The 17,388-nt window shown below is 39.5% G+C and overlaps 1 protein-coding gene across 1 annotated transcript in view; it reads left to right on the top strand.

Annotated features, from left to right (window-relative positions):
• Positions 1-17,388, top strand: part of Dhc1 (dynein axonemal heavy chain 1) — a 620,756-nt gene that overhangs the window by 198,972 nt on the left and 404,396 nt on the right. The gene's annotated exons all lie outside the window — the stretch shown is intronic.

Here is a 17,388-nt window from a genome sequence, read left to right as displayed (position 1 = left end):
CAGAGCACCTATCGTACAAGCTGCATGGTTGACTTGACTCACATAAGGTTTAAATAGTTAGCCTTGCCTAAAATTACTGAATTTGTTCTTGGCTTGAGGCTTTCAAATTTTTGTGTTATGTCCCAATGTAAATTATAAGGAGGGATTTGTGTATATCTAGCTATGTTGGAATGCCTGAAATTTGAGTTTAATTCAAAAATAATATATAATGTTACAAAATAAAATTATGCAGCGAAGTTGTGCCTAGTATATTACTGTACCTCCATTCCTGTGTTTAACACATACTTATGAAGAAACTTGTACTAATTGCTTAATTAATGAAGGGACTGTGCTATTAAATTCACACTTCATTCCACACTGACATGATGTATTGCCTTTTGAGAGAGACTGCTCTGTTTAACTAGATAAATAATACCTAATAAGTTATCTATTTCTCAAAAGTCCAGCAAGCATTGTGGACTTTTGTAAGTGCTTTTGAAACCTCATATGGGACCTCGTATGGTGAATGCCCCATATGACGAACTTTTTGTACCACGAACCCGGGTTTTAACCTCTTCCCTTTACTATTTTTACCTATTTTCGTGTCAAAAAAATACAAATTTTTTAAATAACGATTTTTATTGCTTTTATGCCGTGTAATATGGTGCTTGATTATGGAACAAATCGAAGTATTCAATGATAGATTCAATGTTGTATATTCCTAGAATTATTATCTCAAACAGAACTGCAGTATTCTTCAGTCATTATCCATAATTAATTCTTCATTATTAATTATCCATAATTTCTTATCCATAATTAATTCTTGAAAACGAAACAGACAACCTCATGCAGCACAGTGCTCAGGAAAGAACACCAGGTGACAACAATATGCAAGGTATCAGCAGGCATCATCTGACGCTTGTCTCCGATAAAAATATTCCGAGAAACATACCCACCGGCAAATGGCCACAAGAGCCATATTGCGATGAATGCACTACTTTACCACGCACTGACAGCTTCACTCAGGTAAGTATTGAAAGAACACAAATTCATACACGACCACGAGACATCTCGGGATAATAATTTATGACATTAAAATGCTAACCCGAGTTAACTCAGGATAATCGGAGAAGTGGTTAATACAAACACAACACACATTCTGTTTTATTCACCATGTCTTTCTTTTGTTTCAGGAAAGTTCCAGATTTGTTTTTTGAAAGTTTCTTTTGAAAAGAATTTAAAAAAGATTCAAAAAATGGGTAAGTCAGCCCAAGAAAATCACCAATGAAACCAAGAAAGACATCATTGCCAAGCATGAAAAAGGAGCTAGGGTAGTTGATCTGGCAATTGAATATGGAGTCAACAAATCCACCATTGGAACCATCCTGAAGAACAAGGAGACCATCAAGAATGTTGAGGTTGCAAAGGGAGTGACCAGATTAAATACCCTAAGAAACTCCATCATTGAAGAAATGGAGAACTTGCTGCTACTGTGGATCCACCAAAGGCAAATGGCAAGAGATTTTTTTTTTGTTAGTTGTTGGTGCATCGGCTTCTGTGGCCATAATGCACCTCCCAAAGTTTTTGCATTTTACACTGATCCAAGCCCGAGGCGGGATTCGAACCCGCGACCTTTGGGTTGCCAGGCAGGCACTTTACCCACCTGGCTAGCCTGGGCGGCAGTGGCAAGAGAGACCATCAGCAAAGAAGTCATCTGTCTGAAAGCCAAGCACATCTATGCTGACCTGAAGGAAAAAAACTCCAGGGCCAAGCTCTGAAAAATCTGAATTTAAGACAAGCAGGGGGTGGTTTGAGAAGTTTAAGGGGAGGACTGGCATTCACAGTGTCATAAGGCATGGGTAGGCAGCAAGTGCTGATAAAGAAGCCGCTGATAAATTTGCCAAGAAATTTCAGAAGCTCATGAAAGATGAAGGACATCTACCACAACCGGTAGGATATGTGATGAAACTGGGCTTTTCTGGAAAAAAATGCCCAGTAAAACCTACATCCTACATCACTAAGGAAGAACAAGCTCTGCCAGGCCACAAGCCTATGAAGGACAGGCTGACCCTCCTCTTTGCTGCCAATGCTAGTGGAGACCTGAAGATCAAGCCTGACAATTGAGTGCTGCTTAAATGCTCTTGGTGTATCATTCTGAAGCACCAAGAGCATTTAAGAAGCATTCAATTGTCAAAGGTAAATTTGGAGTCTACTGGAAATCTAACCGAAAAGCTTGGGTTACTAAGCTTCTTTTCAAGGACTGGGTGCTTGAAGTCTTTGCACCTACAGTGAAGAAATACCTGGAAGAAAAGAACTTGCCACTGAAGGCTGTCCTCACCATGGATAATGCACCTGGCCACCCACTTGATTTAGAAGATGCCTTGGAATTGGAATTCAGCTTCCTGAAGATTGTTTTCTTACCTCCCAACACTGCACCTCTAATTCAGCCAATGGACCAGAATGTCATAACACATTTCAAGAAGCTCTATGTTGTTGTTGTGTTTAACGACACATAGGATACTTGGGCCATATTGTGTCTTCTAATGGTGAATATGAAATAACTATATTTTATTATATATCCCTATCCGGTTTAGGAAAGTAAACAGTTCTTTTTTATTAGGATCATCTCCCAGAATCTGAGATAAATTTATTGATGTCTGCATATTAGTTAACGATTTAAAAGTGTCTAAGTGGATGTTTTGAAAGAGAGGACAGTCCACTAACAAATGACGAATGGTCAGTTGTACTTGACATGATGGACATTGTGGAGCGCTTTCATTAGTTAACAGATACAGGTGAGTGAGATGAGTATGCCCAATCCTGAGCCTTCCTAAGATTGTTTCTTCTCGTCTGCTTTTCTGGAAGCTGGAGGGCCACAGCTTTGGTTCTGGTTTTATTTGGTAGAGTTTATTTCCTGGATAACCTTTCCAGATTAATGACCAGCTGTTATAACCTGCTTTACGGATAATGGTGTTTGTAATCCGTATATGGAACTTGAAAAGTCTGCGAAATAGTGGTTTCTGGTTGTTTGGCTGCATGATCTGCTCTTTCATTGCCGGATATTCCAGAATGTCCTGGGATCCAGCAGAATGTCACAGTTTGGTTCAATTCCATACATGCAAGTAACTTAGAATGAATCTGTTTTACTACAGGGTGAGAGGATTTGGTATTAGTATTTATGGCAGAGACAGCACTGAGTGAGTCAGTGAATATTAAAGCAGACGGAATTAGTTGTTCAATAATGAGATCCAGAGCTAAGTTTATAGCATAGAGCTCAGCAGTGAAGATACTGCATTCTATTGGCAATGAGACAGAAGTGCTAAATGTTGGGAAGATTGCAGCAGCACCTACTTGGGTCTCGGTTTTTGATCCATCTGTATAGATTTCACATGCGTTTGAATTAGAAAGAGTGTAAGTTGCATGTAACTGTGCGATATTGGAAGGAGACAGCGTGTTCTTTCCCCACTGTTGAAAGTAGTCATCATATATTGCACAGATATTTGCCCAGGGTGGGTCTGGTGGTGTTTTGTCCTGAAATATATTGCTGATATCTATGTTCCATGATTGAGCCAGTTCCTTAAATCTAAGTGCAGCAGGTCGGTTTTCATTAGGTTTACTGATATAAAATGACTCGCATTCAGTATTGTAGAGACATCTCCAACAAGGATGAGAGGGCAGACTACGGATTTTTGCAGCATACATCAGAAGTAATGATTTTCTGCGAAGATGTAAGGGAGGTTCATGAGCTTCGATGTACAGGCTCTGAACCGGGGAAGTTCTGAATGCGCCTAGAGCGACTCTCAAAGCACAGTGCTGGATGGTGTTTAGTCGTTCTAAAGTACTTTTCCTCGCTGAATCATATACTGGAGAGGCATAGTCCAAGCGAGACCTGATGAGAGCTCTATACAGATGGATGAGGGTATGACGATCAGCACCCCATGACATGGATGACACACACCGGAGGATGTTTAATTTCTTCAAGCAGATGGTACGAAGATAGGCCACATGTGCTTGAAAGTTCAGTTTCCTGTCTAGTATCAGACCAAGGAAACGGATATTGTGAGCAAGAGGAATTGGCACGTTATTTATCTTTAGCTCTGGATCAGGATGAAGTGACCGAAGTTTGCAGAAATGAGTGGTAGTGGTTTTCTGTTCAGCGAGATTATATCCATTTCGTAAGGTCCAGGATTGAATTTTCGTTAAAGCAATTTGTAGCTGTCTTTCGATAGTATTCATGCTTTGCGATTGGCAGGATATAGTGAGATCGTCGGCATACATGTATACTTCAATCATTTTTGGAAGTTCTTCCAAAATATTGTTGATCCTAATTGCAAATAGGGTTGGACTCAATATGGAACCCTGTGGGACACCCTCTTCTTGAATGTGAGATGTTGACAGCATGTTTTTATATCGGACCTGAAATGTACGCAATTTTAAAAAGTTCTGAATTATTAAAGGGAGATGTCCTCTCAGCCCCAACTGATGCATATCTTTAATAATACCATGACGCCATGTGGTGTCAAATGCTTTATGAATATCCAGGTTGACCATCACTAGATGTTGTTTTCTCACGAAGGCATTACGAATGTTTGATTCAATTTTTACAAGTACATCTAGGGTGGACCTGTTTTTACGGAAGCCATATTGGTGATCAGAAAGGAGATTTTCGGAGTCGAGAATCCAGGTGAGCCTCTTATGTACCATCCTTTCAAAGATTTTGCCCAGACAGCTTGTCAACGATATCGGTCTGTAATTCTCAACTAGAGAAGGATCTTTGCCTGGTTTTGCAATAGCACAAATATAGGAATGACGCCATGACAGAGGATATGTATTTTCAGAGAAGATCCGGTTATAAAAGAGTAATAGTGTGCCGAGATCGGCTTCACACAGATGCTTCAGCATACTGTAGTGAATGCCGTCTGGTCCTGCTGCGCTGTTCGGAGATTTGCTCAAAGATTCTCTCAGTTCAGATAGAGTAAACAGCTGGTTATATGGAAGTGAAAGTCTAGTTGCAAAATTAAACTTATGACGTTCTGATTCAGTTTTACTGCGTTGAAAGGAGATCACATAAGAGGAACAGGCAGAAATGTTATAAAAAGATTCGGCTAAAGCATTTGCAATGTCAGTAGGAGAGGATAAGTCCTGCCCATTGCATTGTATTATCGGAGATTGCTGCGGTAGAAATTTCCCATTGAGAGCTTGAATTTTTTTCCAAATGATTCTAGTGTCAGTATTTTTGTTAATAGCTGAGGCGAATTTAATCCAGGAGTCACGTTTTGCTGTCTTCCTAATTTGTCTTGCTTTGGCTCTGAGTTTTTTGTACATAATTAGGTTGGCAGTAGTTGGAAATTTGCGAAACTGGTTCCAGGCACGGTTTTTTTCTCGTTTCACTTTGGAGCATTCTTCATTCCACCATTGATTTTGGTGTACCCGCTTGCTCTGGTTGGATTTTGGAATGGAAATTTCTGCTGCAGATAATATATGACTTGTAATGTGGTCAGTTACAACATCAATATGATTTTGTTGTACATATAGTTTGTCAAGTAAAACACAAGTTGAATAGTTTTTCCAGTCTGCTTTATGAAAGTTCCAAGAAGTACTGCCTTTAGGACATGATACCGTCTGTGTTTGAATTGTATTGATGATAGGAAAATGGTCACTGTGGAATGGATCATTTAGCACTGACCATTCCATGCTTGGAAAAAGAGATGCTGAACATATTGATAAGTCTATGGCTGATGTACTACCTGTAGGTAGTTGGATGTGAGTTGGAGAGCCAGAATTTAACAGAGTCAGGTTATGGTTATCCAGGAACATTTCTATTAATTGGCCTCTCCTATCCATGATGGGAGATCCCCACAATGGATGGTGACCGTTGAAATCGCCGAGTAAACAGACTGGAGGTGGCAATTGTGTGATAAGGTTGTCAAGTTCAATCTGGGAGCAAGGATAATTCGGTGGGATATAAATGGATGCAAGGGTTAACGATATTCCCATTGCTATCCGAACCGCTACAACTTCTAAAGAGGTTTGTAGTTGGAGATGTCTTGACGGTATGTTAGTTCGAATAAGAATAGCCACCCCACCACGAGCAGGAGTGTCAGAATCCCTGTCTCGCCTAAACATAGAATAATTTTTAATTTTCAGAGAAACTTGTGGTGATAAAAAGGTTTCCTGTAAACATACACCTATTGCTTTAGTTTGTATTAGTAAATCATTCAAGTCATCTATATTACTGCGTAATCCTCTACAGTTCCATTGAAGGAATTTATTCATTTGCTGGATTTATTGGAGGAAGATTGATCTGACTGTTTTTTCTGGGAAGGTTTCTGTCTGCTTAGTTTCGATTTTTCATTTCTGGGAAATGTTGGGCGTCCTGTATCCATGGTATCATTCGCATGTAACTCAAGTACTGTCTCTTCATCCTCTGACTGAACCTCCATTTCCATGTTGCTAATCCTTGGTTTCGATTTCTTCTGGTTTTCAATAGTAGCTGATTTCGTTGTTTCTGGCAAGGTTGAGATAGCATCAGTTGGGATGCTGATTGGGGTGTTGCTGGTCTCACTGACTGTAGTTTTCTTATTATAAGTTAGCGCAGTTTTGGCCCAGGCGGCAAAGGAAATATTCGGTTCGATGGAGACATCTGTTTGGGTTGCAGCTGAGCGGCTATTTTTTGTGACCGATGCATATGATCGGCTAGGCATGGTTAGCATTATTTGCTTTCTTGCTTCAGGGTATGTGACTTTATGCTCCACTTTATACTTTTGAATTTTTTTCCCTGTTTTCCAAAGGTCACACGCTTTAGAAAATGCAGGATGGCTTCCTTTACAGTTTGGGCAAACAGGAGTGGAAGCTGTACAGTCTTCTTGAGAATGCTCCTTGGAACCACAAAGAGGACACACAGCATCGCCTCGGCATGCTGTTTGAGAATGACCGTACTTCTGACATTTAAAGCAGCGAATGGGGTTTGGGATGTAAGGACGAATCTTACAATTTAGGTAACCTGCTTTAACAGAAGATGGAAGAGTCGGAGTACTGAAAGTTAAAATGATGGACCTGGTTGGTAGTAGGTTGCCATCTTTTTTAGTCATGATTCTCCGTGCATGAGTCACTTTTTGATCACTAAGCTCTTGTATTATTTCTTGTTCAGAGACATTTAGTAAGTCCCATTCGCTGATGACGCCTTTAGAGGTGTTCAGGGTGTTATGTGGCGTAACTGACACTGGAATGCTGTTAAAAGTTGTCAATTTTAACAATTTTTCTGAATGGCTTGGCTTGGAAGCTTCAATTAGAAGGTCTCCAGATTGAAGACGCTTCACCATTTTAGGAGATCCAACAACCGATTCTAAACATTTCTGTATTAGAAATGGCGATAACTTGCCTACAGGTTGTGTGGATAATGAGTGCATTATTAGAAATGCTGGCATATCTGCACTCTGTTTTTCAGTCCGCTGTCTCTTCGGACGATTCAAGTCACGCTCTGAATCAGAGTTGACAGGTATGGAGCTCGTGGGCTCTAGCGGTGGATATGCATCACAATCCATCGTTGCTCCTTTCAGCCCTGGAAGAGGGAATTCCTTCTCCCAGGTTACCGACCCCGCCACGTGGAGGCAGGAGCGGTGCCAACCAGTGACCAAGCGATCAGCAGAAGAAGAGAGCAGTACGTTGCTAGCGATAGCAGTGACGTTGCAAGCGGGGTTAGCAGTAACGTTGCTAGCGGTGAAGCAGTGACGTTGCTCAGCGAGGGAAGCAGTAACGTTGCGAGCGGTGAGCAGTGACGTTGCGAGCGGTGGAGGGTTTATGAAAGCACTAGTACTCACTCTAGGAAAAACGCTAGAAAACGCACTATAAAGATCGCTTGGGAACTATCGCTTGGCACTCGGGGCCAAGAAGCTCTACACCAAAGCACTTTTCACCAGGTGCTTTGAAGTTTGCTATGCTTCCAGCTTCATGACATTGAGGAAATTTTGGAAGGAAGAATTTAACATTGTGCACGGCATTAGACTCATAGAAAAAGCTTGGCATGAAGTGTCAGTCAGTAACCTGAACTCTGCCTGGAGAAACCTGTGGCCAGCCTGTGTTCAAGGAGAAGAACCTGATAATGGAGCCGAAGTCATGAAGGACATTGTGGCAGCAGCTAAGGACCTGGACTTGGAAGTGGAAGAAGAAAATGTGGAGGAGTTAATAGAGGAGCATGAAGTGCAGCTGACAACGGAAGAACTGAAGGAGCTGCATAAACATCGGGTTGGGGAAACGGAAAAAAATGTTTCCTCAGAGGAGGAAAAAGAGGAAAACATCACCAAAGGTCCAATGCCTTCAGCTACTATCAAGGAGATTCTTCAGGACTGGAAGCTTCACAACAGGGTGTTGTGAAGACACAATGACATAGTGCTTCACTACTTCAGAAGCCTCCTTAAAAAGAGAGAAAAGCAATCAACACTGAATAGATTCTTCAATGCTAAAAAGCAGAAACATGTAGAAGAACTTGAAGAATCTGAAGCTTCTGAACATGAAGAACCTGTAGGCATGAACCTGTAACCATGAAGAAGAATAAATAGTGTATGTAAATGGTGGCCTTTTTTTTTGTGGAGGGTCCAGTACCAATTAATTTATTTCTCATAGGATACTATGGGATATCGTGTTTCGTACCATGAACTTTTCATAGCACGAGCCGGTTTGTGGAACGAATTAAGTTTGTGGTACGAGGCCACACTGTAATTGTAAATATGTACAATTAATTAAATATATTCAATTTCTTTTAATCGGCCTGATTATTTACTATTGAATGAATTAATTAGTTAATATTTCTGCTGAATAATTTTCCATTTAAGTGAATTTTAGGATGGAGTGTTCTGACAAAAAACTTTGAAATGGTAGCTCCTTTGTGAAAGAAGTCCCCAACAGAAATGTGTACTCACCAGGGTTCATTGGCTCTTAAAACATTTGATAGACCATATAGAACTAATAATCTATGTGGCCTATACTACAAAGATTAATAAAATAAAAATTGCGTAAAGAAGGATTTTGTCCACCAGGGCTCTTATCTTATCAATACCACAAGGCTTTGGTAAACAAAAAAAAAAAAAAAACCCAAAGGGGATAGGATAGCCTTACAAGTAATCCCAAAACCAGGACCAGATTTACATATAAGCTAAACAAGCTACAGCTTAGGGCCACGCTCCATCCTAAAAAAATCCTTTTTTTAATATTGTCAGATGAACTGTAAGAGAAAAGGGCCTCATACATGTTATAGCTTAGGGCCACAACAACTTTAAATCTGGCCATGCCCAAAACCCTGCCATAGGTCTGGGTTTGAGCTGCTTATGGTTTCCATACTATGACAACCTCAATCATGAATTTTACCAGTTAAAAGCTGAAGGACTTAAGGAAGAAAGCTTTGAAACAAGCTAATAATTATCTTTGGATAGTGTCCTTTTGATGACTATTATGAAAATTTTTGTTCACTGAGGCTTTGTAGTCCTTGATGAGTTGAGATACCATTGGATGAACTCCTTCTTTATATAATTTTTATTTTGTTTTATTTTATTTTGCATTTCTTTCAAATTTGGCACCATTTGAAGATACCAACTGCAAAGAGAGAATTGTTTCGGCAAACATTATGTTTGCTTCAGAATATCCCTTTAGTTTCAGTGTCATCATCATCATCATCATCATCATCAGCCATTTTCAATCCACTGCAGGATGAAGACCTCTCCAGCAACTTTCCAGTTCCTTATGTTTTGTGCAATGGCCATCCATTTACTATCCACAAACTCATGAATTTTATCTATCCATCTCCGTCATTGTCTTCCAGGTTTTCTTCTAGCTCCTCTTGGGTACCATTCTGTTATTTTCTTAGTCCATCTGTCACTATATCTTCGAGCTATGTGTCCTGCCCACGACCATTTTAGTTCTTTAGTTTTGATAAGAATGTCCTTTGCTTGAGTTTGCTGCCTAATCCATGTGTTTCTCTTCTTATCTAACAGTCTGATTCCCAATATAATTCGTTCCATTCTTCGCTGTGTAGTTCTCAACTTCTCTTTCATTATTTTGGTGAGTGCCCAAGTTTCACTTCCATAAGTCATGGTGGGAGTATACATTGTTTCATTATTTTACATTTCAGACAAATTGGGATATTGCTCTTCAGTATGTGACTATATTTCCTGAATGCTATCCATCCAAAATTTATTCTTCTCTTGACTTACAGCCATTTATCATTATTACAGCTAATAACTTGTCCCAGATAAGTATATGACTCCACCTTTTCAATTACTGCTCCTTCAATCATTATATCCCTTTCTGTGACATACTTGTTCATCATTACTTTTGTTTTAGCCATATTCCTCTTTAGTCCAAAAGCCTTACTAACTGTGCATAACTGATTAAGATTTTCCTCTAATTCTTTGAGATCGTGGCTTATGACCACAATGTCATCCGCAAATTGTAAATGGTTTAGGTACTCTCCATTCACATTGACTCCTTTCTGCGACCAGTCTAATCTTCTGAAAGCTTCCTCAAGGGCAGCAGTAAACAACTTTGGAGATATTGTGTCACCTTGTCGAACTCCTTTCTCAATTTTAAATATGCTACTGTTTTTGTGGTAGACAGTGTGGTAGAGTTTAAATTTGTACTTGTGTAATTCTTGCATATATCATCAGCCTTTACATGCAATATTTTACCTATAGTAGAATCTCAAAAATCTGACATCCTCAGGACTGGGCACATGCCTGAGTTTTGAAAATTTCAGATTTTTTGAAGGTTATGCACATAGCCTAAATGTTCAGGAGTTATTTTTATTAGATTACATAGTAATGGTGTAATCTTAATGCTAGTTTTCAGCATTAAGTTAAAATGTTAACCCATACTGCTGAATTGGTCCAGTGGTTAAAGGTACTTGCCTAAGAAATAAATGATGCCTTTGATATGGGAGTTGTGATTTTTCAATATTTTTTAACAGTGACATACAGTGACGGTAAACATTTACAGTAAACATTTACAGCGGTCTGCTGTAAACAGCTTCTCGGATGTAAACGACGGACGACGATATTGCGCGATCTTCGATTTAGGCAAGTATTACAACATGGATTTTTCAGGTTTGAAGAGTATCACAGATGAAGGTAAGTAAATTAAGTCAGGCAAGAATAGTTTTTGTGATTGTATTTGCCTATTTTTGCTCTTTTGAGAGTGTTTTTGTTCAGCACGATCGCTACAGCTTCAGCAGTAGCGAGCCCACTGGCATAGCCACTGATTTGAGTACAACTCCAAAAATTTGAATATATTTACTTCAAACTGCTTGTGGTAAGGTTATTTTGTATGGAAAATATAATACTACTGACAGAATTAACTTATACTTAGTTTATAAGATAGTTGTCTTTGTCTACAGGCGTTTCCCGCCAAAACCGGAAAATCGTGATTTCTAGTGGTTTCTAGAATAAAATTTCTAGCGATTTCTAAACATCAGAAATTGACTTATTGCTACGAAAGTGAATTTAATGCAGAAATTATGTCTGAAAAATCAAATAATTACAAAATTCTGGACAATGACTTAAAAGACTCCTCTGAAAATGAAGCTAGAGTGTGCAGGGAGAAAGCCCCTGTTAATGAGGAAAATGGTAATGAACTGGATAGCTGGCCTCCTGGCCTCCTCAGTATTAAGAAGGGCAAGAAAATAAAAAAATCAAGAAACTGTAGAAATTCCAGAGATGCAACAAAAGACAGAAGAAGAACTAAAACTAGACTACCTAACAAATTTGACTGACCCTATCAAACAGGCAAAGGAAACCACAGTGTATCTAGAAGAATATATGCACAAGCAAACCAACAGGATTACTTCTGCAATTAGGCTGCAGATAGTGAACTGTTGGTCACTACTTGAGCAGTGCCTGATTGAATTAAACACAGAGAACCAAATGTTAAAATCAAAATTAGAGGTTACAACTGAGGAGAAGAACAACTATAAAACAATGAACACATTTACCTATGCCCAATGTGCAAAGGTTAATGGCAAACAGGACATAACTAAAGCAAAACAAATAGCTACTAAGCAACCTAATGTAAACAAGGAAAGCAACATTATTATTCTGAAAGCAAAAAGTGACTCTACCCATAAAACCAGTGAGGCAGTTAAGGACACAGTGGTAACAAAGTTGAGGCCTCAACTGAGGAAAATAAAGATAAACAACACGCGGAAAATCAGGAATAATGGAGTCCTGATCGAGGTAGCAAGCAAAGAAGATCTAAGAAAAATAGAAAACCATCCCGAGATGGAAAAACTGGGCTTGCTCCCTGAAAAACCAAAAGGGAAAAACCCTAATATTATAATCTTTGATGTACCTGTGTCAGTAATAGAAAAAGAATTCATGATGGATATCTACTTCAAAAACTTTAACAATGAAATGACATTAGATGAATTTGCTGCTGAATTCCTGCTGAAAAGAGCAACAAAAAACAAAAGGAATGGACAACTCAACATAATTGCAGAAATTACACCAAAAATTTGGAAGGTATTGCAGGGACAACAGAGAATCTATGCTGGCTGGACCAGTCATAGATTTAGGGAACACTTCCCTATCCAAAGTTGCTTTAACTGCCATAAATATGGTCACATTGCCAGAGACTGCAGTCAGAAAGAACCTGTTTGTGGTCACTTTGCAGTAACTGGCCATGATTACAAAAATTGCAAAAATAAGTCTCAGCAGCCAAAATGTGCTACCTGCAAGGTATCACGGCTGACTGACTATACACATAGTATCAGGGATGATAAATGCCCCAGTTATAAAAAAATGGCAAAAGTTATTATTCAGTCTAGAACCAACTATGGGCCAGATTGAAACATAAATGTGACTAGGGCTCTAAATCTTGTCCAATTGAATGCTCAAAGAGCAAGAGCCATTGTAGATCAGATCAAACTCAAATTGGAAGAAAATAATATAGATATCTTGGTACTCCAGGAACCCTACACACATATCGGTAGGGTTCAGGGATACCCAAGAGGCTATAAAATAATAGAATACACCTCAGGTGTCCCTTCTACAGCAATAGTAGTTAAAAATACTGACTTACAGTCACAAAGGTGGGTCACCTCTACTCCCCAGTGGGAGTGTGTGCCCATATCACCAGTGCCGTAGAACAGGTTTACATTATTTCACTATATTCCAGACCAGGTGAAGATATAAATCCAACTATTGAATACCTACAAGTAGTCACAAACTTGCTACCTACTGCAAATATCATAGTGTGTGTGCTGATTTCAACTGCCAGTCAGCCTTATGGTATAGCCGTACGGAAGACAGAGCAGGCACACACAACGGCCAGATACTTTCAGACTATATAGCCACCTCACTCTTTCAAGTGCTAAACCAACCAAATAACCTTCCAACTTTTAGCAGTACCATGTGGGAGAGTGACATTGATGTTACTCTTGCCACCAATTCAATACCTTATAAAATCACAGACTGGTGTGTCCAGCTAGCCTGGACCACATCAGATCACAGAGCCATTTCCTTCAAACTAAACAGGCAATTACAAACAACCCAATACTCCCTGTTGGATATCAAAAGGTATAACCTTAAAAAAGGCAAACTGGCAGATTTTTGCAGAACATACAGCAGCTGAGCTGCAAAAACAGGAAAATGAGTGGTCTAGATCAGGCAACTGTAGCCCGGATGAGCAAACACTGACTGTGACAAACATTTTTACAAAAACAGCAACCCTGTCTATCCCACGGAAAAAACCGAGGAAGCAGACAGTTCCCTGGAGGTGCCCCGAACGGACTATACTCAGAAGTAAGGTACACCAGGCGAGGAGACATTTTCAAAGAGCCAGAACATCTTGGCCACAAAATGAGGTGGATGCACTGAGAGATTCTTATAGAACTCTCAGGAATCAGTATGCAGCCCTCATACGAGACAAGAAAAATTAATGCTGGAGGCACTTGGTGGGAACTACTGGAAACAATAACCCTTGGGGGGGGGTTGTCTACAGAATAGTGACCAACAAGCTGCCAAGAGGAGATGTCTTAGAAACTACTGTCAAACCAGATGGAACCCCAACCCTGTGTTGGGTGGATTCTGTAAATAACATCCTAGACAGTATCATTCAGACTGAAACTGGAAATCATTCCCCCCCCCCAGCTAGACATTATAAAAGAAAACACTGAATATGACAATGCCAATATTGAACCTCTGTTCACTATACAAGACTTAGAAATAGCACTATCTAAAACCAAAAACAATAAATGCTCAGGTTTTGACCTCTTAGAGGTTGAGATTATCAAAAAATTAGCAGAAATAGCACCAGATAAATTAATAGCACTATATAATAACTGTATGACAGAAGGTATATTCCCAAAAATATGGAAACAAGCTGTGTTAAGATTAATCCTCAAAAACCCTGAGAAACTCCCTACTGATCCCAAATCATATAGACCGATAGCCCTACTCCCTGTACTAGGGGAAAATATATGAAAGACTAATATATAGCAGATTAGCTCAATATTACACAGAAGCAGGTTTGCATTCCAACAATCAATACGGTTTTAAGCAGGGCAATTCTGCAGAGGATGCCATGCACCACCTACTGACAACAGTTAAAAACACAGAGGAGAAATATATGCTGGCAATCTCCATTGACTTTGCTGGGACATTTGACTCACTCTGGTGGTCTAGTGTCCTTAGGAGACTTCGCCAGGCAAATGCCCCACAAAACCTCTATAAGGTAATAAACAGCTACCTTACAGACAGAAGTGTCTCAGTACACACAAGGTTCCAGGAATTGACATGCCCTGTGAATAAAGGTTGCCTGCAAGGTTCAATCCTTGGCCCTTTCTTTTGGAACATAGTTCTGGATGAATTTCTGGCCTTGGATCTGGGCCCCGTGGAAAGCCTGGCCTTTGCAGATGACTTGTAAAAGGTAACTCACGAGTGGTTGTAGAGCAAAGATCAAATGCCGCCCTCTTGCAGCTGCAGGAGTGGGCACAAATGCACATGCTCAAAATATCACCTGAAAAAAACCAAACAAATACTTCTAAAAGGCAATTTGGACATAAGAAGATGTCCACAAATCAAAATTAACACTACCACTATAAAAATGGTAACAGAACTAAAATATCTTGGAGTGGTCTTTGATTCAAAATTAACTTTTTACCCCCATTTGTTCTACTTGGTGAAGAAAGTGAGAAATTATGCAGGTATGATTGCCAGAATCAGTCGAGCAGACTGGTTCTCAAAAGAAAGACCCTGGCAATCATATACCATGCAATTTTCCTACCTGTTATCACCTGTGGAGCCGGTGTGTGGTTCATCCGCTTGGCCATAGTAAGAAATAGGAATAAATTAGAATCGATATAAAGGACAATACTACTCACTATTACCAGAGCATGTCGCACAGTAAGCACACCTGCACTACAGTTGCTGGCTGGAACTCTCCCACTTTACCTGGAAGTAGCGAAAAGAGGCTTATATTATAGATTTAAAAAGGGCATACCCACAGAATTTCTGGGGATAGCCCTTGATACAACCAACACCTTCAATGATGAAAGAAAAAGAATAGCCACAAAGCTCCACAAGCTATGGCAAACAAAGTGAGAGCAGGAAACCAGAGGTTTGGTTACCAAACGGTTTCTGCCACGGGTGTCAATGGTTAGCCCAAAGCCACCTAAATTGTATGCCCCTGGACTTTTTGCAACATTTATATTGACAGATCACGGCTCCCTAAAGGCGAAACTAACCTCCTTAGGCCTGACCAATGACCCAAACTGCACCTGTGGCGAAAGTGAAGACTGGGCACACATTTTATATGAATGTATAATATATGACATCCCCAGAACAACGCTAATAGCACAAATTGGTCCCCTTCCCAGAGGAAAAGAACATCTGTTCATCATAGAAGAGCAAAATTATAAAGCTTTTACATCTTTCACACAGAAAGTATTCGAAATGTGCAGAGCAATGCAAAGAATAGCAATTCAGCCCCCCTAGCAATTAAACAATAATCAATAGTAAAATTGCCCAAGTTTTCCACCACGCCCAGACGATGACGTAAAAATTGTTAGGATAGCAGTATTCTGCACCCTGACATAACAAAACTCTCCAGACTACCCTGCCATGTGTAGGAACTGGGGGCACCAAATAAGTAACCATGTAGGGGAAGGAGATGTACAGGCAGCCAGGGAAGCAAATTAACTGAAAAATATCAGTGAGCTAGTAGCAAGGGGATGCAACGTAGAATGAATGAAAATGAAAGATAGAATGAATGAATGAAAATGAAAGATAGAATGAATGAATGAAAATGAAAGATAGAATGAATGAATGAAAATGAAAGATAGAATGAATGAATGAAAATGAAAGATAGAATAAATAGGCTGGGCACTGAGTGAACTAGGAATTATGGTAAAAGGGAATAAATGGCAGTTTTGGTGAAAGAAAGAATGACCTAGCATGAGGGAAAGAGAGAGTGAATGGGAATGAGTGGAAGAGCAAATGTAATTGGCCGAAAGGATACAAAGTTAAAAATAACTTACACTTAGAAGTTATAGTATGTCTTACTTATAACTTACATAAATAACTTACATTACTTTATACATACTGTACCAACAAACACTTACTAACCACATAAACACTATCACTGCATTCTCCCCTGGCCTGCAAAAAAAAAAAAAACTTGCGGCTAGGCCTGCACCACAACTGAAGAATAACAGTGACATACGGTATAAATATGTAAAACAGAAAGCAATTAGTTTTTGAAAATTGTTAATGAAACATAATGCATAAATCTGGCTCCTGAGGTGCTTTATTTTTTTAAAGTATGGCTAATTTATTTCCCATCTGCCCTTCTTTGATTGACTAACCTTGAAGAAATATTCAAAAACTGCTGTATTTTGAATACTTTAGTTTTTGAGATGTTACTACATTTTATTAAACTATTAATTATAAATTTTTTTAAGAGCTCTCAGACAATATCAATGTCATTAATGAGACAAGGTTAATAATAAGGAAGTGATTATCCCATTGTGTAAGGCAATGGTCAGACCCCATCTTGAGCACTGCATACAGGCCTGGAGGCCTCATTTTAGGAATGATGTAGAGCTGCTGGAGCAAGTACAGAGAAGGGCAATGGGATTGGTGAGTGGAACAAAATGGTGCTCTTATCAAGAATGGCTTCAGTTCAGCAAATTGCAGTATCTGGAGACTAGGCACCTGCAAAGTGATCTAATGGAGATGTTTAAGGCTTTGAATGGATTGAGAAAGCTCAATGCTGATAGGATTCTTCCTCTTTCTCAGACTATGTACATGAGGGACACAAATTTAAATTGAGGAAGGACGGTTGCAGAATAGATGTACGGAAGTTTGTCTTTAGCCAGTGGGTGGTTGAATGCTGGAACAAACTTCCATCTGTTGTTGTGGAAGTTGT

Source organism: Mastigoproctus giganteus, chromosome 2 (assembly GCF_048544385.1).
Source record: "Mastigoproctus giganteus isolate SK-2022 chromosome 2, ASM4854438v1, whole genome shotgun sequence".
NCBI lineage: Eukaryota > Metazoa > Arthropoda > Arachnida > Uropygi > Thelyphonidae > Mastigoproctus > Mastigoproctus giganteus.
This window is presented reverse-complemented; position numbering and strand designations above follow the sequence as displayed.